The sequence below is a fragment of the Rhinolophus ferrumequinum genome, chromosome X, assembly GCF_004115265.2.
Source record: "Rhinolophus ferrumequinum isolate MPI-CBG mRhiFer1 chromosome X, mRhiFer1_v1.p, whole genome shotgun sequence".
NCBI classification, from domain to species: Eukaryota; Metazoa; Chordata; class Mammalia; order Chiroptera; family Rhinolophidae; genus Rhinolophus; species Rhinolophus ferrumequinum.
Window position 1 is genome coordinate 12495028 of NC_046284.1, and position 25143 is coordinate 12520170.

Here is a 25143-nt window from a genome sequence, read left to right on the forward strand (position 1 = left end):
CTACACTTCCTACGCTGCTCTGTTTCTGATGAACTTTAGGGTTTTCAGATTAGATCTTAATCAGGAATTGAGTTAAGTGGGTGAGAGAGGTTGCAGCAAATGAGGCCTTCATTTTGCTGGCGGCAGATCCAGCAGATGTGGAATGGCTCGTAATGGCCTTCATCATCCTCCAATCATAGGTAACGCACCATTGAAGGCCATGGTTGCAGCAGCAGTTTCCTGATACCCGGATAATGGTGAAGGTGGTCTGCGCCTGGATCCAGCAGTTTAGACAGTGGCCTCCTACGTCACCTGGATTCACCATCATCCCGGCTGACCCAGAGATACTTTCCTTGACAGGTTGGTTCTGTAGTGGTGGTCTGTGAATTAATCGAAGACCGAGCCTAGGGCCTGCTTCCTTGGCCCGGCCACAGTTTTGTAAACACTTCATTTTCCACAGTAAATACATTTTTGATTTTAGTAGTTCCTGATGCTGAGTGATTGACATGTCTACAGTAAATGCTTGGCCTACTGGGTTGTCGCTAATAATATAAGTAGACTCTGCTCAACAGCTGTTTTAAAGTAGTGTACATGGTTGTTGTCTCCTTCCTTTACCTGCTCTCCTCAGTAAAATACTTGCTTTCGAAATTGATATAACCCTACTGGAGGAAGACAAAAGTATATTGCATTCCTTAGAAAATGATAGCAGGCTAATTCACTTTTTTTTTTCAGTTGGTACGTTGAAAAGCATAATAGGCAAGTCAATTACAGGTAAGTACTTTTCAGGGCTTGTAATTAATTCATTCGTGATTTGGACAGTATAGTCAAGACACCCACTGTTTTAACAATTAATGATTAATGTAAGGCTTTCTTAACATTTATCCTAGAGAATTAATTGAGATACTGTTTTGCAGATCACCCTCTCTCTTTTCAAATATTTTATATTTGGGGAGCTTTCAGCTTGTTTCCCCTCCAATTCATCTCCGTGAAATATTACATATACGTGTACATTTCTCTGTCTGTCTGTCTATCTTTGCTGGTAACATTTTCTTGATTTGCAAGGTAGGTACACAGATGTTCAGTTGATGGTTATCTCTTGAGTTTTATTTTAATTGTTGTAAAATACACATAATATAAAACTTAACCATTTTAAGTGTACAGTTCAGCAGTGTTAGGTATATTCAGATTGTGCAACAGAGCTCCAAAAAATTTTCATTTTGCAAAATTGCAACTGTACCCATGAAAAACTCCCCTTTTTCCCCGCCCCCCTCTCCCACCCCTGGCAACTACCATTCAACATTTTGTTTCTATGAATTTGACTACTCTGGGTAACTCGTGAGTGGAATCACTGTATTTATCCTTTTGTGAGTGGCTTGTTTCACTTCACATAATCTCCTCAAAGTTCATACAATGTTGTAGCATGTGTCAAAAAATTTCCTTCCTTTTGAAGGTTGGGTAATATTTCATTGTATGGAGACACAAGAGTTTGTCTATCTCTTCATCCCTCAATGGACACTTGGATGGCTTCTGCCATTTAGCTATTGTGAATAATGCTTCTGTGAACATGGACGTGCAAATATCTCTTCAAGACCCTGCTTTAAATTCTTTTGGATAAATACCCAGAAATGGGATTGCGGGATCATATAATCATTCTGTTTAATTTTTTAGAAAAACTGCCATACTGTTTTCCATAGCAGCTGCATTAAATATATACTTTGAAGTAGGTAGTTTGACATGTTGTCATTTAGCCTTCTGACCATAATCATAAAATATTGAACTTGTTTATCAGATTTAAAAACATCTTCCACCCCCCTAATCTATTGCAAGTATTCACTCTGAAGTTCTGGCTAACTACCTCTTTTCCCTGCTCAGCCACCTGTTTCCAGTTTAATCGTAGTTTTCATTACCAGCGTGTCTGTATTACCAAAACCTTTAAATAGCTCTGTCTTTCCCTGAGCACTCATCACTTTGGAGCCATTGTTAATTAATACTAATTCCCTATGGGACCTTTTGAATCTCATAGGATGATCACTCCTACCTCACCCCCAGAGGACCTTTGTGGATCCCTTATCGATTCTCTAATTTTAGGGGGATGCTACTCTCTCAGACTGAGACATTTAGGGACAAGATCAGCTTGGTTTATTTGGCATCGAGGGACCTTCTCTCTAAGCCCCACTGCCTCCTCTGATTGCCTCCTCAGGGATCCTCTGGAATCTTAAGGTTTCCTCGGTGCTTCCTTAACTACATCATCTGACTGTCAATTGTATCCTTCAAGACTCATCATCTTTCTCTCGAACATTATCGCAGCTCTCTTCGAGTCAATTCTATGGTTGAATGACTAGTCTTACGGAAGCGTTCATCTACGAATTGCAGGGCATCTACTTCCCTTCCCTGGTCTCTAAGCTCCCTAATATGTTAAGTAGAAAAGTCCTCTTGGTGAGAAATGCTAAGATTTCCATTTCCTTCGTTAAAAACAGTTGTTAGGCTAGATATCCTGGCTCTTCTCTAGTTCCAATGGGGTTTCATGCATCTTGATAACCCATCTGTTTAGGGCTAGCTGCGTCTTTGGCTACAAGAATAACATCTCTTGTTTGCCGCCGAATCTGCTGAGAGCCGGCTCCTTCACCAGGCTGCACGTCTCTATTCTGTGGTGAGTGGGAGAGGGGTTCTCCATCCTTGAAAGGACTCTAGGCTTTTGAAAGGATGTTCCAAGTCTTGCTTCGTGGGGACATTTCCTAAACTTCTAATTTCATTTTTGTTAACATGATGGTGTCTGTCTCCCCCTTTAGTGTATATTAACCAAGCCAGAGCTCCCTTTTCTAGCTCTTTGGCAAATTCTTTCCTACAGTTAGTAACTTGAGTAGGGTGTAAGCCCTTACTTCCTACCTCTTAAAATCTTAAAGCGAAGCCAAAATCCTTATTTAAAAATATCCTCCAGAGTTCCTTTTCCCCCCTTCACACAACATGAAAACTTAGAAATAGCAATAAGCTCATACTGCCTTAATAACTTCCAAATTTTCTCTTTTGGAAAGCAGTTCTGTTTCCTCCTTTTGCTGTATACCTAGGTAAAAACTACCCCCTTGGTTGCACCAGATATTACAAACTGACCTAAGTTAATTTAGCCACTCAGCAAATTGTTAGGTTCTTTTGGTATTTTTCATTGGCCTCTGGAAATTAGAAGTAGTCAGTGCTTTATATATTTGCTTCCCTACGATATCAGGTGATAAAGCAAATCTTAGATCTAATTTTGCCAAAGATACACAAAAACGGGCAGAAACAATTAGGACTTCCTGTTCTTATAGTTCAGGAGTCCCCCTCTCTGCCCTGAATTCGTTTGGCTACTACCTGATAGCTGGATTAGCCAGCTTTGTTAGTTCAGGGAAGTCTTACATGAAATAAAGTGGCACAGAACCAATGGGTATTTAGACCTTAAGGACTGCATTACAACTGATAGGCTGCTGGGCTTTCCAGATTTTTAAATCTTATTTATGCAAGGGCAGTGGGACCTAAGCAATGTCCTAACCAGCAACATATCTTGAACACCATTATTTCTCCCAAGAAAAAATTATTGCTAACATCCCTCATGCTAAATAACACACCCTCAGGGTATAGATATTTATATCCAATCAGAGGTCTTAATAACCTCCTTTGGAATATGAATTCCTGACGAGGGTACGTCATAACCGTACTAACCGCCTTTATTGTATAGATGACAGTTGTCTTGGATACGTCACAATTTCTGTTGCAGAAAATATAAAAGCAAGCCATGTAATTAGATAGCAGTTAAATGGAAAGAAGAGAGAAAAATCTGAGTTGTTTTCTACACTACAAGGCAATCTTGTCAAGTACGTGGAACCTTTATCTTTCCCAGTCTTTCCTTTAGTAGCTCTTCTACCACTCAATGGTGGCCCTCCTCCTGCCCTGAAAGCATGTGGTGTTCTCACAATCGTCCTCCCTCATCAGAACAGGTTCTTAGAAAAGGATTTGGTGAACTCACACACAATAACAGAGTGGAGAAGGTGGGAGCAAGTTAAAAGCTTGTTGTGTGCTAAACACCGAGAATATTTACATATTTCAGCATGCCTGGGAAGTGGAGCAAAAATCCTGCTATTTTAAATCACTATTTACCGAGCCTGCACTATGCATCTACTCTGACACACAGTGCGTTAGTCCATTCAGGTTGCTGTAACAGAGTACCACAGACTGCGCGGCTTATAAACAACAGAAATTTATTTCTCACACTTCTGGAGGCTAGAAGTCCAAGATCAAAGCACCAGCAGATTCAGTGTCTGATGATAGCCCAGTTCCTTCATAAATGGCCGTCTTTTCCCTTTGTCATCGTCTGACAGAAGGGACAAGCCAGCCCTCTGGTGTGTCTTCTATAAGGACACTTCTATGACTTAATGATTTATATGACTTGATTACCTTCCCAAGGCCCCACCTCCAGATACCAACACATTAGGAATTAGGTTACAACCTATGAATTGGGAAGGGGCACAGACATTCAGTCTATAGCACATGTTTTCTTTTTATATAGGTATGTGTGTGTGTGTACACCCACACACGCATATATTCTCATGCAACATTCACAACTTCCTTGTGCGGCAGGTAGCATAATTTCTGTTTTATAGTTTAGGAAACTGAGGCTCAGAGAGGTTAAGGAATTTTTCTAAGGTATTGTAATTGCCTTCACCGTGCAAAGATTTCCTGGGGCTGGCATTTTAACAGTGACCAATGCCTTAGGACATAGGAATTCATTTCTCATTGTGATTTCCAGGCGGCAGTGAACTGGTGGGAAAAGTGATGGTCCCATTAAAGAACTCATCTCTTCTTCGGTGGTGGGAGATCTCAGTGAGGAGTTGGCAAGAAAAGTCATCCATGTGTACTGAAACTCTACTTTAACAGTTTCATCTGCTGCTGTTCTTCCGCCTTCCCCAACTCCGCCTTCCTTATACATACACACAGAGATACATTTGTTTCTTGCATATTTAACTAATAATACTCTACAAAAGTGCTGCATTTAGAAGGTTCTAAGAGATTGTATTAGTTTTTACAGGGAATATACATAAAGCCCTAATAGCGTTCCCACTGGTATTTTTCTTTTTCTTTTTCTTTTAATTTCATCATTTTATTTAATTAAATTTATTGGGGTAACATTGGTTAATAACATTGTATGGTTCAGGTATACAATTCTATAATACAACGTCTGTATGTTTCAGGTGTACCGTTCTGTAATACAACGTCTGTATGTTTCAGGTGTACCGTTCTGTAGTACAACCTCTGTATGTTTCAGGTGTACCGTTCTGTAGTACAACATCTGTATGTTTCAGGTGTACCGTTCTGTAGTACAACCTCTGTATGTTTCAGGTGTACCGTTCTGTAGTACAACCTCTGTATGTTTCAGGTGTACCGTTCTGTAGTACAACCTCTGTATGTTTCAGGTGTACCGTTCTGTAGTACAACATCTGTATGTTTCAGGTGTACCGTTCTGTAGTACAACATCTGTATGTTTCAGGTGTACCGTTCTGTAGTACAACATCTGTATGTTTCAGGTGTACCGTTCTGTAGTACAACCTCTGTATGTTTCAGGTGTACCGTTCTGTAGTACAACCTCTGTATGTTTCAGGTGTACCGTTCTGTAGTACAACATCTGTATGTTTCAGGTGTACCGTTCTGTAGTACAACCTCTGTATGTTTCAGGTGTACCGTTCTGTAGTACAACCTCTGTATGTTTCAGGTGTACCGTTCTGTAGTACAACCTCTGTATGTTTCAGGTGTACCGTTCTGTAGTACAACATCTGTATGTTTCAGGTGTACCGTTCTGTAGTACAACATCTGTATGTTTCAGGTGTACCGTTCTGTAGTACAACCTCTGTATGTTTCAGGTGTACCGTTCTGTAATACAACATCTGTATGTTGCATTGTGTACTTATCCAGAGTCTACTCTCTGTCCGTCACCATATATTTGAGCCCCTTTATCCTCTTTCATCCTCTCCCCATCTCCTTTCCCCTGTGGTAACCATCATACTGTTGTCTGTGTCTATGAGTTTGTTTGTTTTGTTTGTTCGTTTGTTGCTTTGTGTTTTGTATCCCACATGTGAGTGCATCCTTTTCCATCTGTCTTATTCACTTAGCATAATAGTCTCAAGATCCATCCATGTTGTCGCAAATGACAGTATTTCATCATTTTTTATGAGTGAGTCCACTGGTATCCTTCAGTGTCAGGGTATTCTGCCTGCTCGTTTGCTATAGTCAAGAGGTCTTGGAGGTTCTTCTATAAATCTTTGTGTCAACTGTCAGCCATTTTGTGGTTAAAACTGATTGCAAGTAAGTTTTACATTGACTTTTACATGTTGAGTATTTTGCATAGATTATTCACAGCTCTGTATTTCATCTTTTTTCTTATTAATTGGAAAAAAGAACTCATCTTCCATCTTATTACAGTGGTCATTAATACACACTATTAATCATTATTTCATGATGATTATCACCAATATAATAGTAACCAAATGTCACCATCTTATACCTTCATTAATATAACGATGATTATTATCTGTGTGTCATCTCATATAAACAGGGCAGCCATGAACTATGCCTATTGTCTATTACTGTCACATGTAAAAAAAAAAGTTATGGAATAAATGTAGAACTTCTATTTAAGATGGTACCGCATGTTCATGCTTTGAAGTCCTCTATACCTGATACATATATGGAATCGATAAGAGATAAGAGAGAAAAAGATAAGTTAAAACAATATATCTGTGCTGAAAAACAAGGTAAATGTCTGTCTGTAAGTGAAACTGAACCAAGCACCTGGACCTTGAAGTAGGCCAAGGTGTACAAGACTTCTTTTCCCTTGTAGTAAAAGGCATTAAATCAAAAGAGCCCCATTTGATGTGGGGTACCAAATGAAGACTTGGTGCCCTGTGTAAATAATGGCGACCACACAAATGAAAACAAGCAGAGGCTATTTATTCAGAGCTTTCTGTGGTAAGGGGGTCAGCCACCATCACTTCAGTTTGGCAGAGATGCAAAGGCGGTCGGGAGTGAGAAAGCTTTATAGTGGGAAAAGGAAAGGATGGCTTCAGGTATGTTTCCATTGGATTTTGTTGGCATAGGGTAGCTGGAAGCTGGCTAACTAGAGTGGGACATCCTATATGATTGGTTTGGAGAATATATATATATATGTATATGTATATATATGTATATATAGATATATAAATGTATTATATATATATGTATTTTTTTATTTTTATTTTTTGCTTGAAATTTTTTTATTGAGGTGAAATTCAGATAACATAAAATTAACCATTTTAAAATGAAAGATTTAGTGCATTTACAATATTGTGTAACCACCTTTGTCTAGATCCAACACATTTTCGTCATGGCACAAGGAAACCCATCACCACTGTGGGAACGGTTCCCATTTCCATGGGAGAATGCTTCCCATTCTCCTTTCCTCCCTGTTCCTGGTAACCATCTTTCTATCTCTAAGATTTTCTTGTTCTAGTAATTTCATATAAATGGAATCTTATATTACCTTTTGTGTCTAGCTTCTTTCACTTAGCATAATGTTTTCAAGTTTCATCCATGTTGTAGCATATATATCAGTACTTCATTTCTTTTTATGGCCAAATAATATTCCATTGTATCGATGTACCACTTTTTTTTTTCATATTATAAAACTATAATTTTTGACTTGTGACTGACTATAGAACTATTTAAGAGTTGAAGTATTAGTGCATTTACTTTAAAAGGTTATTACGTATCATCTCCCTCCTGCGAAAATACTTTTTTTTAGTTAAAATTCATTGGGGGTGACAATGGTGAGTAAAATTACATAGGTTTCAGGTGTACAATTCTGTAATACATCATCTATATATTGCATTGTGTGTTCACCACCCAGAGTCAGTTCTCCTTCCATCACCATATATTTCATCCCTTTTACCCTCATCTACCATCCTCCTCTCCCCTTACCCTCTGGTAACCACTAAACTATTGTCTGTGTCTATGAGTTTTTCTTTCTCATTTGTTTGTCTTGTTCTTTTGTTGTTTTTGGTTTATATACCATATATCAGTGAAATCATATGGTTCTCGACTTTTTCTGTGTAATTTATTTTACTTAGCTTAATAATCTCAAGATCCATCCATGTTGTGCGTATGGCACTATTTCACGATGCACCACTTGTTTATCCATTCATTCACTGATGAGCAAATTGCATTTGTAACTGAAAAACATTAAAGATAAAAGAAAAGTTAAACCAATACATCGTGAAATTCCAATCAGTTGTACAGTCTACTTAATGGAGAATGTATTTCTCTTCTTGGTACTAAGCACCGACTTTTGAAAATGATTAAAAAAAGAAAAATCCTAGGAAATTGATTCTGCTACCTGAAATAGTCGTGTTCCCATGAATAATGTTAGGTTTCTTATCATTAATCAGTGTGGGCTTCGGAGCTAGGAAATAGACTCCTTTATAACCTTAATTGGCCTATCTGTATTTCCTTCCATTAGTAAAAAATAAATGTAGTTCAAAAACAGGTTTTAGAAAAGGAATAAAACAGGGAGTCCCCAGTTTTTCTTCAGATTATGATTCACGTCCACTCATGATATTTGTACTGAAATAGAAGGTTTAGAACAGTGAAGACTGTAACTTACGAAAAATTGTAAAAAGTAAGTGGTAACATTCATATTTTCTAGAAAAATAATCACAAAATATTTAGTAAAAATATGACTGGCCCCAAGGGTACTTAAAATTGGGAAGGTTATTGCAGAGGACAGTGTCACACACTTTTCCTGCAAATATCCCGTAAGACTCTCAAGGCTCCACAGGAATTTATCAGACAGAAGATCTGAATTACACATAAATGGCAAGAGGTGATTTTTTTTTTAATTAGTTTCAGGTGCACAAGACAAAGTAATACTTAGACGTTTATCATTTATATCCCTCAGACTCTGTGAACCCCCCTCCCCCATCCACTAACCCTCTGACATCGCACAGAGCCATTACATTTCCACTGTCTCTATTCCTAATGCTGTACTCCGCTTCTTGTAAATATATACATACCTATAGATACATATATATATATATATAATATTATAGTTGGCATCCATTATTGTTCAGCTTCAGGTGTACAGTACAGTGATCAGGCATCTACATCATCCCTGAGGTGGTCTCCCAAATGGGACAAGTGTCCATCAGATATCGTAGAAAACCTTTACAACATTATTGATTACATTCCCCCAATTAATTTTCAAAACCCCGTGGCCATCTTGTGGTTACCGACTGTTTTCCAATCCCCTCACCTTCGCCCTTATTCCCACCTCCCCGCCCATCTAGCAATGGCTAGAGCTGATTTGATTGCAGTAATGATGTTTTCCTGCCTTCCACATGACCTTGGTCAGAAAAGACAGAGTACCTATTGGAGGATAGCATTCATGAATCTGAAAATATTATATCTACTACAACAATGTGCTGGTTCACGTGACACAATAATGCTATGATTTTTATTGAGATATTGTTTTAGAATATAAACTTACTTATTCTAAAGCTTTAAATCCGGTAAAAATGAATACAGTGCGTCCAATTCATAATATTTATCCTGATAAGCAATGTACATTTTCTATTTATTTATTTATTTTTGTTTTTATTAGTTTCAGGTGTACAAAACAATATAATAGACATTTATACCCCTCACAAAGTGATAACCCTCCTCCCCCAATCTACTACCCCTCTGACATCGTATATAGCTGTTAAAATTCCATTGACTTTATTCCCCATGCTGTACTCCACATCCTGTGACTATATATATATATATTAAATTATAGCTGACTTTCATTATTGTTCAGCTTCAGCTTCGGGTGTGCAGCGCAGTGATCAGGCATCTACATCGACATCGTCCCTGAGGTGGTCTTCCTAATAGGACAAGTGTCCATTGGATACCTTCCAGAATCTTTACAACATTATTGATTATATTCCCCAAACTGTCTTTCGTATCCCTGTGGCAATCTTGTGACTACCAATTTGTACTTTCTAATCCCCTCACCTTCTCATCCTATCCCCACCCCCCTTCCCATCTAGCAACTATCAGATTTTCCTCTCTGTCTCCAAAACTGTTTCTGATTAGTTCATTCACTTATTCTTTTCTTTAGGTTCCACATATAACTGAGATCATATGGTATTTGTCTTCTCAGTCTGACTTATTTTACTGAGCATAATGTTCTCTAGGTCCACCCATGTCGTTGCAAATGGTAAGATTTCATTCTTCTTTATGGCTGCGTAATACTCCATTGTATAAATGTACCACAGTTTCTTAATGCAGTCATCTACCGATGGGCATTTCGGTTGTTTCCATGTCTTTCATTTCAAATGGTCCTTAGCTGTCAGGCTTTGACATCGATTCACCTATCTAAATGGCAAAGTGCTTCCCCCAGTGAATACTTTCCGTTTTCCTCAGTAATCTCTTCACTTTTTTTCCTCCTTTCATTGGAAGAATCAAGTGTCCATTTTCCCTTTTTATTATTAACAAACCACTGATAAATTTAGATCCTTCTAAGTTTTATATTCTCCTTTAGTTTTACTGGACAGTGTGATTCTCATCACTGCAAATTCCGTGACTATGTCATTTCGCTGAGGCTCCTATACCTATATTTTGTAACTTGTGAGAATGTTGGTACCTCACTTTTTGTCCTCCATTCAGTTTTGAAAACTGGATTAATTCCTTACAACATTATTGGAATTGCTTATTACAACCAGCTTATAATCGCCAAAGCCAATGGTCTTGTCTCAGTTTTCACCTACTTTTAAAGAATTTGTGGCATTGTGCAAAGCTGACCAATCAAATCCCAATCTATAGGTAGTCTACTGCTGTACTTTTTATTGTAGTGGGGAGGTAAAACAATCTAGGTAGCCATCAGAGGAAGACTGAATGGATAAAATGTAGATGTAAGGGAGTCAAGGTTTTGTATTCGGTATCTCCTAGGCGTTGTCTGCAGACTGGCCCCTGGAAGGGGTGCAACCCTGGGCAAAGTAGTCCCATGAGTTGGAGAGAAATATTCTGTAGAGGATGCGACTGTGAGCCTTCACCAATCTAGATTCCTTCCCAGGAGCTGAGAAATGAGTGCATTGGCCCTGAAGAGGGGATCTAGGGAGGACACTTTAGTATCCATGACACTGTACTTTGAAAACATGCCCTAAATGCAACCACTTCTCGTCCGGTCCGCCACAAACATCCTGTGTTGATCTGTTACCCTGTCTCACCTGGCTTATTGCCGTAGCCTCCTAACTGGTCTTTCTGCTTACATTCCCTGTGCCTCTGCTGTTTCTTCTCTCCATGGTAGCTTAAGATAACCTTTAAAAAGTGTGTCAAAACATGCCACCTTTAAACTCAGAGCTCATCAATAGCTTCTCTATTACACCTAGACTAATTTTCAAAACCCTCAACGTGGCCTTTGTGACCATTCTTGGTCTGTCGTCTGTATATTTCTCGGAACTGATCTCCTACATCTCGCCCTCTTGGAGTGCCACTCTAGTTCCTTGCTATTCCTCAAACATCCTAAGCACACATACCATATTTTGGTATGAAGTTCTCTTTTATCCTGGAATGTCCTCTAAGGCATGCGTCTACTTGGCTCATGCTCCGTTTTTCTTCTGGGCATGTGTCACCTTGCCAGAAACAACTTGTGTGACCAACATGTCAAATATTATGTATTTAATTCCCCATCGTCACTTGTATTTTTACACAGTACTTATCACCACCTGACCTAGTCAATATTTATCGATTTATCTCTCTCCTACCATTAGAATGTAAAGTCTATGAGATCAAGAACTATATCTTGTTCTCAGCTGTGTCTTCATTGTGTGACCCATAGTAGGTGTTCAAAAAGTCTGTATCAAAAGAATGAATCAAATAGTAAGCCAAAATCTTAACCATTTCTTTCAGAGGTCTTTTGAGATTCTTTTGTCTTCAAATTCTTTATATATCAGTCTTATAAAAGGGAGGCGAACTCTGGGAATGAGGTTCTTGAGGCCAGATCCAGAACCTTCTTTGAACCATAATCGGCCAATTTCCTAATGAAACCCATAGCAGGGACTGCTGACTTTTCTCCTCTTCATCTTGCACACACAGATACACTACATTTCCCAGCCTCCCTTACGTCTAAATGTGACCATGTAACTCCGTTCTCGTCATTGGAAAGTGTGTAGAAATTATTTATGACATGTTGGGGCCAACATTTTTAAGAAGTGGGTTTGCTCGCTCCACAATTTTCCCCCTTTTGTTAGCTATATGCAGATGAAGATGAGACTAATGATAGACAAGTTAGAGGATGGATGGTCTCTCGGTCCTTGAAATACCACATGGAAGAGAGACATCCCCATACCAGAAATATCCACCTTGGACTGTCACATGAATGAGAGATAAACTTGTATTGTGTTTACACTATGATATGTGTGGAGGTCTGTTTGCTATAGTTTAAACCAACACTAACTGTGTTAGTTTGCTGGGGCTGCCATAACCAAGTGCCACGAACCAGGTAGCTTACAAAAAACCCCCAGTAATTTATTGTCTCACAGCTCTGGAGTCTAGAGATCTGAGATCAAAGTGTTGGCAGGGTTGGTTCTTACAGAGAGCGGTGAGGGAGAATCTGTTTCATGTCTCCTGACTTCTGATAATTTGCTAGCAGTCGTTGACATTCCTGCTTGGAGATGGTATTCTCCCTGTATCTTAATGTAATCTTCCCTCTGTGTCTCTCTTTCCTTTCATGTCTTTTTTATAAGGACACCAGTCATATTGGATTAGGGCCTACGCTACTTCAGTACTCATCTTAATTTAACTAATTATATCTGCAACTGCCCGATTTCAATATAAGGCCAGATTCTGAGATACTGGGGATTAGGACTTCAACGTACAATTTGGGGGAGCACAGTTCAACCTATATCACTAACCAGAATCGTTTTGCAATACAGTTGTGGAGGTAAGTACACCTCTAGCTAAAAATGACTGGACATGTTTCCAGGTCATGGAGCTTAGGCTGCAACAGGGTGGAGGCTGGGAGCAGGTGCAAAAAGGATTCTGGGAGGATGGAGGATGAATCGCTCTTTTTTGACTCATCAACTTCCAAATATATGTGTCTCCTTTTGTGTGTTCTGTCGACCCCCAGAGGTTTCCTACCTGCTTCCCTTCTCCTAACTCCTAACACTGCAAAGTGATTAAGTAAAGGATCTTGAGATGGGAGATTATCCTGGATTATCCAGGTAGACCCTAAATAGAATCACATGTAGCTTTACTAAAAGGAGGCGGGGGATAGTTGATAGACAGTAGAAGACAAGGAGATGTGACCATGGCAGTAGACATTGGAGTGATGGGGGCACAAGCCAAGGAGTGCTGGAAGCCACCAGAAACTAGAAGAGACAAGAAATGATTCTCCATTAGGTCCTCCCAAGGGAGCATTGCCCTGCCACCATCTTGATTCCATTCTGGTGATACTGATTTCAGACTTCTGGTGTCCAGAATTGTAAGAGAATAGAGTGGTAATTTTGTGGTAATTTGTTACAACAGACACAGGAAACAAATACACATAGCTTAATAATATCAGATAAAGATGATCATATCTATCTCACAGTATCGTGGTAAGGATTAAATCAGGCAATATATTGAAAAGTTCTTAATAGAACCAGGCATGTACTATATAAATGGGAACTATCTTTATAGTGGGTACTATTATTAAAACTGGACCTGATGATTTGAGGACTTTTTTCCTTTTTAAAAAAAGGAATTTGGGTTTTGAGGTAAATAGCACGATTGGAGTTGAGTGTATACGTTGGTCAGGAGGTGAGTGAAGAGTTCGGGCTGGGATGGAATAGCTTCTGATTTTAGACTAGAAAGTGGCATCTGTAGTCATTCATTGCTTTCCCTGCTTCCTGATAAATCCTTCCTCCACAGTCCTGTCTTACTCCAGCCCTGGGCAAGGTAAAAAGGAAAATGAAAAGTAGAGGAGAGAAGGAAAAAGAGTTTTTCTGTGAAGTAGCCCACCATAGGGAGACATGAAGAATTTTGCCTAAGGGCTGCTACCCCTGGCTGGTTAATATATAAAAGGCCATACAGAATGTAGTCACATAAAAGTCAAGAGTTCGGGACAACATATTTTTTCCTTGACAAACAAATGTGTTCAGTTGTTGACCAAAGCAATGATTTTTGCTGTGCAGCCCTTCTGATTCAGTTCACCTGCTTTTCATCTTGGGATTCTACAGTCAACTTATTGCATGAACAGTCTAAAGGACTGATCATTTCATGGCAAAATTTCTGCTTGTGTATTTTTGTTTATGGCATTAATTGCTCCAAAATTTGGCGTTGTTTTGTAAAAGCTGGAAATTTTACCCCTGGTATACCTCCTAGGAAAAAATTAATAAACAATATTTTCGATAATACCTGGTTTTCAAGAAATAAATACGACTCCAAAATCTATCAGTGACATAAAACATACAACAAGCTAGTTGCCAAATTCGAATTGAATAATTAGTGAGCTGAATTAGCAGGCTGTAATCGTATCTAATGGAGAGGAGGCCTTTCAGTTTGTTTGTTTTTTTCCCCAGCTTTCTCATAGGATGTATTGGAGCATCCAGTTATTTGACTTTCTTCTGACCCCTTATTCTTCTTCTCCCACCTCATGGGGTGGGAGCTCATAGAGCTGTACGTTTCTGAAACAAAATGAGGAAACTGCATTCAAAATAATTGACCATAAGAAGAGAGCCACGATAATGGGACACTTATTAAACCATTTCTCATATTCCTATTTTCCCATATTTAACGAGGTCAGCAAAATACTGAACTGTAAGTAAGGAGACCTGACTTACTACATTCAGATCTGCAACTAGCTAACTAGGTAACATTAGATGAATTAATTTGCCCTTACGAACCTCAGTTTCCCAATTTTTAAAATGCCACAGTAGACTAAACGATCTCTAGTCCCGCTTTCAGGAGCCAACATTCTGTAATTCTGTATTCATTGGATTTTAGGTTTCCTTTCAGAAAAACACTTTTGACTTCCCAAGTGTAAATCAGTGCGTACTGGGGCCAAAGTGTCCTGATCAGAAGATGCAATGAATCCCAGTTTCCCAAGATAACTCTTTCTGTATGTTTTCTAAAATTTGATGTCCAGCAACCTCATTCCCTGCTGCCTTGTTTCATTTGTACTATAGCCTGTGGTCACTGGTTGTTGTCTTAGTTCACGTGGCTGTAATGAATTACCATAGACTGAGTGGCTTAAACAACAGCCATTTATTCCTCACAATTCTGGATGCTGAGAAGTCCAAGATCAGGGCACTGGCAGAGCTGGTGTCTGGTAAGGGCCCACTTCCTGGTTTGCAGATGGCTGTCTTCTTGTATTGTCACATGGTGGCAAGCAAAGAGAGATCCTTTGCTTCCTCCTCTTGTATCAGGACATTAAATCTTATCATGTCGGTTCTACATTCATGGCATAATTACCTCTCAAAAGCCCCACCTCCAAATAACATGACAGTGGGGATTAGGCTTGAACATGTGAATTTTGTGGGGATGCAGTCTGTAGCAGTTGTACCTGGCAATCAGTGAGTCATGGCATAGTCATTTGCATAGGACACTTAGCAGCCCATACCAAGGAGTGTTTGATAGAGTTTTCCCATAATCTTGGCAATTTGTTACCATAATACAGTGGTACCTGGCTTTTCGAACATAATCTGTTCCGAAAGACCGGTCGAGGTCTGAAACCTTCGAAAACTGCCGACAGCTAGGCCTCAGGATCTTGCACTCAGCAGAAGCCGCTTGACATGTTCGACTTCCGAGGCATGTTCGAAAACCGAAGCATTTACTTCTGGGTTTATGGCGTTTATAAACCGAAATGTTTGTCAACGGAGACGTTCGAAAACCGAGGTACTACTGTAAAATGTATTAAAGAACCAAATAAAACCACCTGCTCTCCCTGCCCTTTTAATACTGCCTTTTAATATCCATCTTTTAAATGAACCAGCAGATGCATTTGAACTTGGCTGATCATTTCTCCCTCGGGTATAAACCCTCAGTGGGACTGTAGAATCACATGAAATATCCAGACTTCTTACATGATTCACAGAAACCTTTGTAGTATGATATGACCCCTGATAATCTCTCTCACTTCATTTCTCAAAACATCTCCCACCTCACATTGCACCTGCCCCACAGGACACACTCCAGACACACTGAAAATACTTGTGGTTTACCAAACACGCCACAGTATGCTGACTGCTATCTTAGTCCCTTTGTAAATTGGTGGTTTTCCATGGTGGTATGCTTTGATTCGTCTTTATCTTTTGCGACTCTTCTAGGTTTTTGCTCTATGGTTACCATGAAGCTTACATAAAACATTTTATAGATAAAACAGTCCATTTTAATCTGATAACAATTTAACTTTGATCATATGCAAAAGCTCGATCCTTTTGCTCCCCATTTAATATTTTGATGTCACAATTTACCTCTCTTTATATTGTATGCACATTAACAAATTATAGTAGCTATAGTTATTTTCATACTTTGATCTCTTATACTACAGTTAAATAGTTAACACACCATCCTATTACAGAATTACTTTTCGAAGTCTGAGTGTTTATTTACCTTTACCAACATATTATATACTTTCATATGTTTTCATGGTACTAATTCGAGTCTTTTCTTTTAGCTTGAAGAATTCAATTCAGCAGTTCTTGCATGGCAGGCCTAGTGGTGATGATCTAACTCCCTCAGCTTTTGATTGTCTGGGAAAGTATTTCTTCTTCATTTCTGAAGGACAACTTTGCCGGAATCAGTATTCTTGGATGGCAATTTTTTCTTTCAACACTTTGAACATATCATTCTACTCTCTCCTGGTCGGCATGTAAAACTTCTACTGAGAAATCCGCTGATAGCTTAATGGGGATTCCTTTGGAGGTTATTTTTTTTTTCTCTTGCTGCTTTTAGGAGTCTCTTTTTCTTTGATTTTTGAGTTTCATTATAATGTTATCTTGGAGAAGGTCATTTTGAATTGAGATAATAGGGTGACCTGTTGGTTTCATGAAATTGGGATGTTCAAGTCTCTCCCCAGGTTTGCGAAGTTCTTAGCTATTATTTCTTTAAATAAACTTCCTGTCACCTTCTCCCTCTTCTTCTGGAACTCCAGTTTTTCTAATATTTGTACATTTGATGGAGTCCCATAGATTATGTAGGCGTTCGTTGCCCTTTTTTATTCTTTTCCCTTTGTTCTTCTCTGATTAGGTTATTTCAAATTTCCTATCCTCTAACTCACTGGTTTTATCTTTCAGGTGGTCTGCTCCGCTGTAAATGCTCTCTATTGCTTTTCTCATTTAATTCATTGAATTCTTCAGCTCCAGAATTTTTTTTTTTAATTAAAGTTTATTGGGGTGACAGTGGTTAGTCAAGTTACATAGGTTTCAGGTATGCAATTCTGTAATACATCATCTATATATCGCATTGTGTGTTCGCCACCCAGAGTCAGTTCTCCTTCCATCACCATATATTTGATCCCATTTACCCTGAAAGCAACAAAGGAACAAGACAAACAAACAAAGAAACAAAACTGATAGACACAGACAATATTTTAGTGGTTACCAGAGGGTAAGGGGGTGGGGGTGGGGTGGTAGATAAGGGTAAGCTCCAGAATTTCTGTTCTTTCTTTTTTTTTAAATGTTTTTCTTGGGTCAAATTTCTCATTTTGTTCCTGTATTGTTTTCCTCATTTTGTTGAATTGTCTTTATGTATTTTGTTGTAGCCCATTGAGTTTCCTTAGAACAGCTATGTTGACTTCCTTATCAGCTAGATCACAAAATTCCATGTCTTTTACTTCCACTATTGTAGAATTATTGCTGTCTGTTGGTGATGACGTGTTTCTGGATTCTTCATGTTCCCTGTAGTTTTTCATTGCGCTTTCACATTTGAAGTAGCAGACACCTTCTCAAATCTTTACTAGTCACCTCAGATGGCATATACTTTTGTTGGTCCTGTTATATCTGAAGCTTTCTCCAACCTTGCATGGTTATACCTGAAGCACTCTTCTTGCTCCCTCCTGTGGCAGAATTCTTAAGCTTTTACGTCTTCTCTGGTTCTCACGACTCACTGTCTGGCTGCTGGAAACCTCTCTTTTGTTTGTCAGAAGGTGACACTACAGCTCAAGTTTGTGGTTTCTCCCTTGTGGTTTCTCCACAGATTCTGGTCTGATTTCCTGAGTGCAACCCATTTATAGGAGCTCTCTCTCACCACTGCACCTGGGAACATGAACAAGGAGTCAGGTGTGGGTTTAGCATTTGCGGTGTTGAGGTTGCCATGGGCCAGGTGGGGGATCCTCATGTGAGGTTCACCCAGAAGCTTGTGAGGATTTCACCCAGGATTTCCTGCTGAAATCCTGAGCACAGAGGGAAAAGACAAAAAGTTCAGCAAGAAACATTACAACATATGCTTAGGATGGAATTGAAGGAAATGCTTACTTGAGTTTTTTTTTTTTAGGAAAGGAAAACTGTGTTAAAATTGTAATCCTCAATATATACCGATAACAAAAGATGAGTACAAGTCACGTTTGACTTCTGCAATGACAAGAGGTACTGAGTGCAGCTCTAGTCATAGTAGCCAAGACATGGAAACAACCGAAATGCCCATTGGTAGATGACTGGATAAAGAAACTGTGGTACATTTATATAATGGAGTATTACTCGGCCATAAATAAGAATGAAATCTTAATATTTGCAATGATATGGATGGACCTATCGTTATACTAAGTGAAGTAAGTCAGACGGAGAAAGACAAATACCATGTGATCTCACTTATATGTGGAATCTAAAGAATTGAACAAATGAGCAAAGTAAACAGAAATAGACACAGAGATATAGAGGGAAAACTGAGGGTTGCTAGACGGGAGGGAGGTGGGGATGAGGAATAAGGTGAGGGGATTAGAAAGCACAAATTGGTAGTCACAATATTGCCACGGGGATATGAAAGACAGTTTGGGGAATCTAATCAATAATGTTGTAAAGATTTTATAGGGTGTCAGATGGCCACTTGTCTTATTAGGGAGACCACCTCAGGGACTGTGTAGGTGCCTGACCACTGCGCTGTACACCTGAAGCTGAAGCTGAATAATATTGAATGTCAACTATAATTGAATATATATATATATATATATATATATAGTCACAGGATGTAGAGTACAGCATAGAGAATAGAGGCAGTGGAATCGTAACAGCTATATACAATGTCAGAGGGGTAGTAGATTGGGGGAGGGGGTTATTTGTGAGGGGTGTAAGTATCTAACTATTGCATTGTTTTGTACACCTGAAACTAAAAAAAAAAAAAAAGTAGTAGTAGTGTCTGGATGCTGAAGGAAATGCTTGCTTGTAAATTCTGAGTTGTAAGAATTAAGAAGGGCCACTGGCTTTATTGCTTTTTGCTTAACAGGTTGTGTGCAGGTATATTAGTTTCCTAGGACTGCTTAACAAATGACCACAAAATTGGTTGCTTTAAAAAATGTATTTTCTCACAGTTCGAGAGGCCAGAAATACGAAATCATTTTCAGTAGGCAGAAATTAAAATGTCAGCAGGGCCATGCTCTCTCCAGAGGCTCTAGAGAAAAATATATTTCTTTTCTTACTTAGCTTCTGATGGTTTCCAGTGTTCCTTGGCTTGTAACAACCATGCCAGTGTTTGCTTCCCTGGACATGTTGCCTTCTCCCCTTCTCTGGGTCACATCTCTTTCTGCCTCTCTGAAAAGGACAGATGTGATTGTATTTAAGACTCACCTAAATAATACAGGATAAGATCTTGAACCTAATTCCATTTCCAAATAAGATGACATTTATAGGTCCAGGAATAAGAATCCAGTATCTTTTGGGACCATTTTCCAGACTACTACAGCAGATATCTGTACTCCTTTTCCTTCTCTCTTTCTTAAGTGACTCTACTACTTGATTTCTGTTTCTCTAAGATATCTTAGGTGCGAAGGTCAAGTTGTTGTATATATGCCGGGCAGTATGATTCAGCAGAGTGGTAGATGCACCTTTTAAAGGGAATGCTTGCAGAGAAGGTAAAAACTCATTGCTTGGGACAAGCATTCTTCTAGAAGAACTATGTAATGCAAATAGCATTAAACTTGGCTCATAAGACCTGCGATCTTAAAGAATATTGGATATCCCTCTCTTTTTCTTTAAATTTCATGCACGTGAACTCGAAAAATGTTCCCTCACTTATCTAACTGAAGTTTCTTTTTCTGTAAAATTAACTGATCTCCAAATACACTTCCAGCTTCAGTATTCTTGGATTTCATGGTGTTTAATATAATGGGCTTGCTTTGTAGCAAGCTTTCTTTCCCCGTAGGCATTGCACATTCTCTTTCCTCTTTCTTTCTAGGTATATCAGTTTTCATGCTTCTCCCAAGACTGCCCTTTACATGTGGCAATCAAATTGTGTTCACTGTATAGTGTTAGATCCCCAAGCTAAGATGTTACAACAGGTCCTTGAATAATGTTGTTTTGTTCAACATTGTATTGTTATAATGTTGATGAGATGCTGTGGGAACTTAACTCTTGTTTATATCACTTAACCTACGACAAAATTGGTTTCCTTGTATGTTGTTTCACTTAGTCCCAGAACCTATTGATGCCTTTTTATATTAACAAAATTGGTTAGAAATGCTGACATCTCAGGGCCTGGCAGAATCAAACCAGAAACCACTTATACAGAAATTTTCAAATCTCAGAGCCAAAAGCAGACTACCCCTGAATAAACAACCCTTTCTGAATGACAAGTCATAGAGTCAAGTTACGCGTCTTAAAGGAAAAATTATTACCATTGAAATCAGAAGCCTCAGTGGACAAGATAGAGATGAAGAATTGATGAACTAAAAGATTGAGCTTAGAAACTACTTGGAATGCAGAGAAGTAAAAAGTAACTTACAAAATTATGTGAAAAAAGAGGCATCATACACAGAGTTAAAAGACAAGCCATAGTTAGGAAGAAGATAGTTACAATATATAAAACCAACAAGAGATTAGCTGATATTTGCTGATACGGGGAAACATATTGGAGTAGAGGGTAGGAGCAGATTTGTGGGTCGGTGGAAATCAAGAGTTTGATTTGGGTCATGTGAAACTTGAGATGTATTTATAGATATCAAGTATGCAGCTAGATCTAGACGTCTAAAGTTCAGTGAAGAGATCCAGGCTAGAGAGAGACATTTGTAGTCTTTGACACATAGAACAGGATGGGTTAGCTACATACAAGCATTTTTAAAGGACTCAAACCCCGGGTGGTCATCTGTGGGGAAGACAAAAGCTAGGTCATGGGAAGTACAGTAGGGTTTCTAAGAGGGAAATTACTGTAGCGGACGATTGAGCCTGGCCTGGTTGCACAAGACTGAATAAAGGAAAGAATTAGTTCCAGTTAGAGCACAGTGCAATATCCAGCGTTTGTGGAGTGTCTACAATTTTACCAAGCACAGTGTTAAGTGTTATGCATATATTAACTCATTGTGCCTTTATAACGACCCTGTGGATAAGGTTTCATTATTATTTCAGTTTTACAATTAAGACACTGAGACTTAGACCTGTCAATACTTTGCCTAAATACATACAGAGTTAAGGAGCAGGGCTGCTCTCAGAGCTGCTCTGGTGACCGGTGGAATGCCCCCAGTGTTATGCTTGTCACTGTGAAAAAGAATACCAGGGCTGTGTGTAAACTGAAAGCTCTGCCTCAGTAAACATTCATACTTTAGAGTCCAAAAGACCCTGCTACGGGACCCTCCCTCAAAGCGGTCACACCTCAAAGGGAGGGACCACATGCCTATGTTTGGGGATAGGACCAGAGCTAGTAATACAAATGTGACCTTATTCATACCTGCAGGAGGATAAAACTTGAGAACATCTGAGTGATGTTGTGAGGATATTATTGAAGTCATTTTTATTGAACAGAAGAGCTGTATCTGGAGATCAGAAGGACTCACCATAGATGAGGGATAATTAATGAAATACAGCACACGTCTACCATATTTTTGGTAAAAGTTCTGATATTGGAAGATGAAGAAAGAATTATACAAGCATCTAAGCCAAAAAAATCAAGTTATCGACAGATGGAAAAAGTCAGGATATGTGCTTCTTGGAAAAAAGATTTGAAGAAATAAACCAGCCAACCGACAAATGATAAAATATAGCTTTAAATCCAAATCAATGTGTAAATGTGATTATAAAACAATGCAAATGTAATTCTTGAGTGAAAGCATAGATAATGGAAAATTAATATAATAATATTAAAGTAATACAATAATAAACACCATTTCCAGATCACAGCAACAGAAACTGGGTAGTGTGAGATCGTGGGTGTGGCGTTGGTGAAAAATGAATGTGCTAATTTCCTCAACTTACCTAGGGGAAATCATTAGAAATGGTTTATTATTAATGCTTATGATTAGAGAAATGGAGGCTTAAGTACACATTTCAAAAGGTAAAATAAGAACTAGTTGAACTAAAAGGTTATGGTTTACCTTCTATGTTAATTGGTGAGTGGAGAGGACTGCTAGAGAAAACATACCATAAAAGCAAAAGATTGAAGACAAAAGGACAAACAAGAAAGCACTGAAAAACAGGAAACACTTGATAATACATATACACTAGATGCATTCACTAATTAAAATAACAATTTATCAGACTAGGTCAGGATATAAAATCCAACTACATGCTGTCTACAAAAGCACACTCCAAATAAAGCGACTCATGAAGATTAAAAGTAAAAAGTTGGACATTTAGGTAATTTAAAATAAAAGAATCACTGGATTCCTGTTGATATCAGGTATGACAGACTCATCTGATGAGTAGAAAACACTCTTTGTTCTCAAACAACCATATAATCTTGACAAAGTTGATCATTTGTTAAGCCACACAAAAACCAATAAGTTACAAATAGAAATAGCATAGACGGCATTCTTTGTCAACAATACACTATGAAAATAATTGACAAAAATTTTAAATGCATTTCTAAGGAAATTATGAGCTCATAAGAAAATCAAAACTCCAGTATAGACCATTTATAAAATAATAGTGTTGAGATCAGTACATACGAGAATTCGTAGGATGAGGCCCAAAGCCATACTAGAGGCTGTGTTAGGAGAGTTCACCAAAGTCATTTGACATCAGAATTTCTACTGTCAGGTCACTGGGGCACTCAGACAGCCAAGTGGGCCCTTGCTGACCATCTTGTCCCGGGTGGTACTTTCTGCTGCTGCCACAGCGACCCCCTATCTGAAAAACGCAGCCCTCCTCGGTCCAGGGGTATTGCAGACAACAAGGGTCTTTCACACTGGGCAGCCAACTCTCACCCCTTGCACCACCCCTTCCCGAATATGGAGAAAAGTTCGTCATGAGCTGATTCCTGAGGAATTCTTCCAGTTCCTTTATCCTAAAACCAGTGTAACTGGATCCTGTGTGCTTGGAACTGGGCCTATCTTATATTTCGTGACCAAAGAAATAAATGTGATTACCCCAGAAACCATCTCTGCCATATCAACAATAGGGTTGATTGTGTAATTAAAAAAATATAGTGCCTCTATTGGGGCATTTGCTGATAAACTCAATGAACAAAAAAATTGCTGAACTAGAAGAGGTGAAACAGGCTTCCATCAATTGCATCCAGAATGCAGTTAATCTGGAGAAATCCCAGCAAACACTGGTTCAAAAGTGCCATTACCTTTCCTATGTCCAGAGGAATAACATTCCTATGGTCTTGGAGGTTACATACTGGGAAAGGCTGCGTAGAGTACAAGGTGTGATCCAAACTTACGGTGAATGTTTAAATAAAAAAAGTGTATTACAGTAAAAGACACATTACCATTAATCCCCTCAAAATTCTCCCTCTCGCTTCAAACACACTGATCCCATCATGCTTGCCACTTTCTGAAGCAGTTCTGGGAGTCCTCTTTCATGAGTATCTTTATTTGTGCTGTCGTGGCTGCCTCGATGTCCTGAATCGATTCAAAATGTTTACCTTTCGTGGTCATTTTGACCTTGGGGAAGAGCCAGAAGTCACACAGTGCCAGATCTGGTGAATAAGGTGGATGAGGATACACTGTCATGTTTTTATTTGACAGAAATTGCCATACCAGAAGCGTATGTGTGACACAGAGCCTTCCGTTGTGATCAAAACTACAGTGAATGCTGCTGCTGAGTGCCATCCAACGGAAAGGCTGGGATCTTCAATACGGGAAATGGCGCATCGGACCTTAGTAACATTGTGTGACAAGTTTCAATTTGTTCAGTGCAGTCAGTTGGGTGTGAGCTACGGTTGAGAGAAAGTGTGTTTTAAAGTGTGCCATACATCATCCTCCATCATGACATCAATCCATGTCACACATTGCTTCTGATATATGGCAATTTCTGTCAAATAAAAACATTACGGTGTGTCCTCATCTGCCTTATTCATGGATCTGGCACCGTGCGACTGACTTCTGGCTCTTCCCCAAAGTCAAAATGATTCACGACAACGAGGCAGTCACAACAGCGCAACTAAAGACACTCACGAAAGATGTCTTCCAGAGCTGCTTCAGAAAGTGACAAGAACGATGGGATAATTGTGTTTGAAGCGAGGGGCAGTATTTTGAGGGGGAGGTTAATGGCAGTGTGTCTTTTACTGTTATAAATTTTTGAAATTTAAACATTCTCCATATTGTTTGATCACATCTCATAAACGAGGAGGTAAAGAATTGCCTGGGCTATCATATCTCAGTGCAGAATATGATATATTGAAAGGAACAAGAGCACATGATAAACTGGATGCAGAAGCACATGGTATAGAGCATCTCTGCACAGCAGGAAAAAGAGACAGTTGCCAAGTGCATTGCAGATCTGAAGCTGTTTGCAAGGAAAGTCCAAGCATAGCCAGTTCTGTAAATGCAGCTATTCTGATTGAGACAGCTAGAAACAGTTGACTGACTAAATAGAAACTACTCTATGTGACAAAATCTTTCTGTATTGCAGTCTACTAAAGTTGATTTTGAGGGAGGGTAAACTCCTCAAAATAAAATGCTTGAGTTTCGTAGAGTGAGAGAATGAAAACAACAATCTGTCGGCCAATGAGATGTTTCTTGTTCTTGCTCTGCATTTTGAGTTGTTCCATAATCACTTTTTA

General features: G+C 38.9%; 1 pseudogene; it reads left to right on the top strand.

The window, feature by feature from the left end:
* The first annotated feature begins 7007 nt into the window (after positions 1–7007).
* Positions 7008–24893, top strand: LOC117025741 (ATP synthase F(0) complex subunit B1, mitochondrial-like; annotated as a pseudogene).
* The last annotated feature ends 250 nt before the right edge of the window (positions 24894–25143 follow it).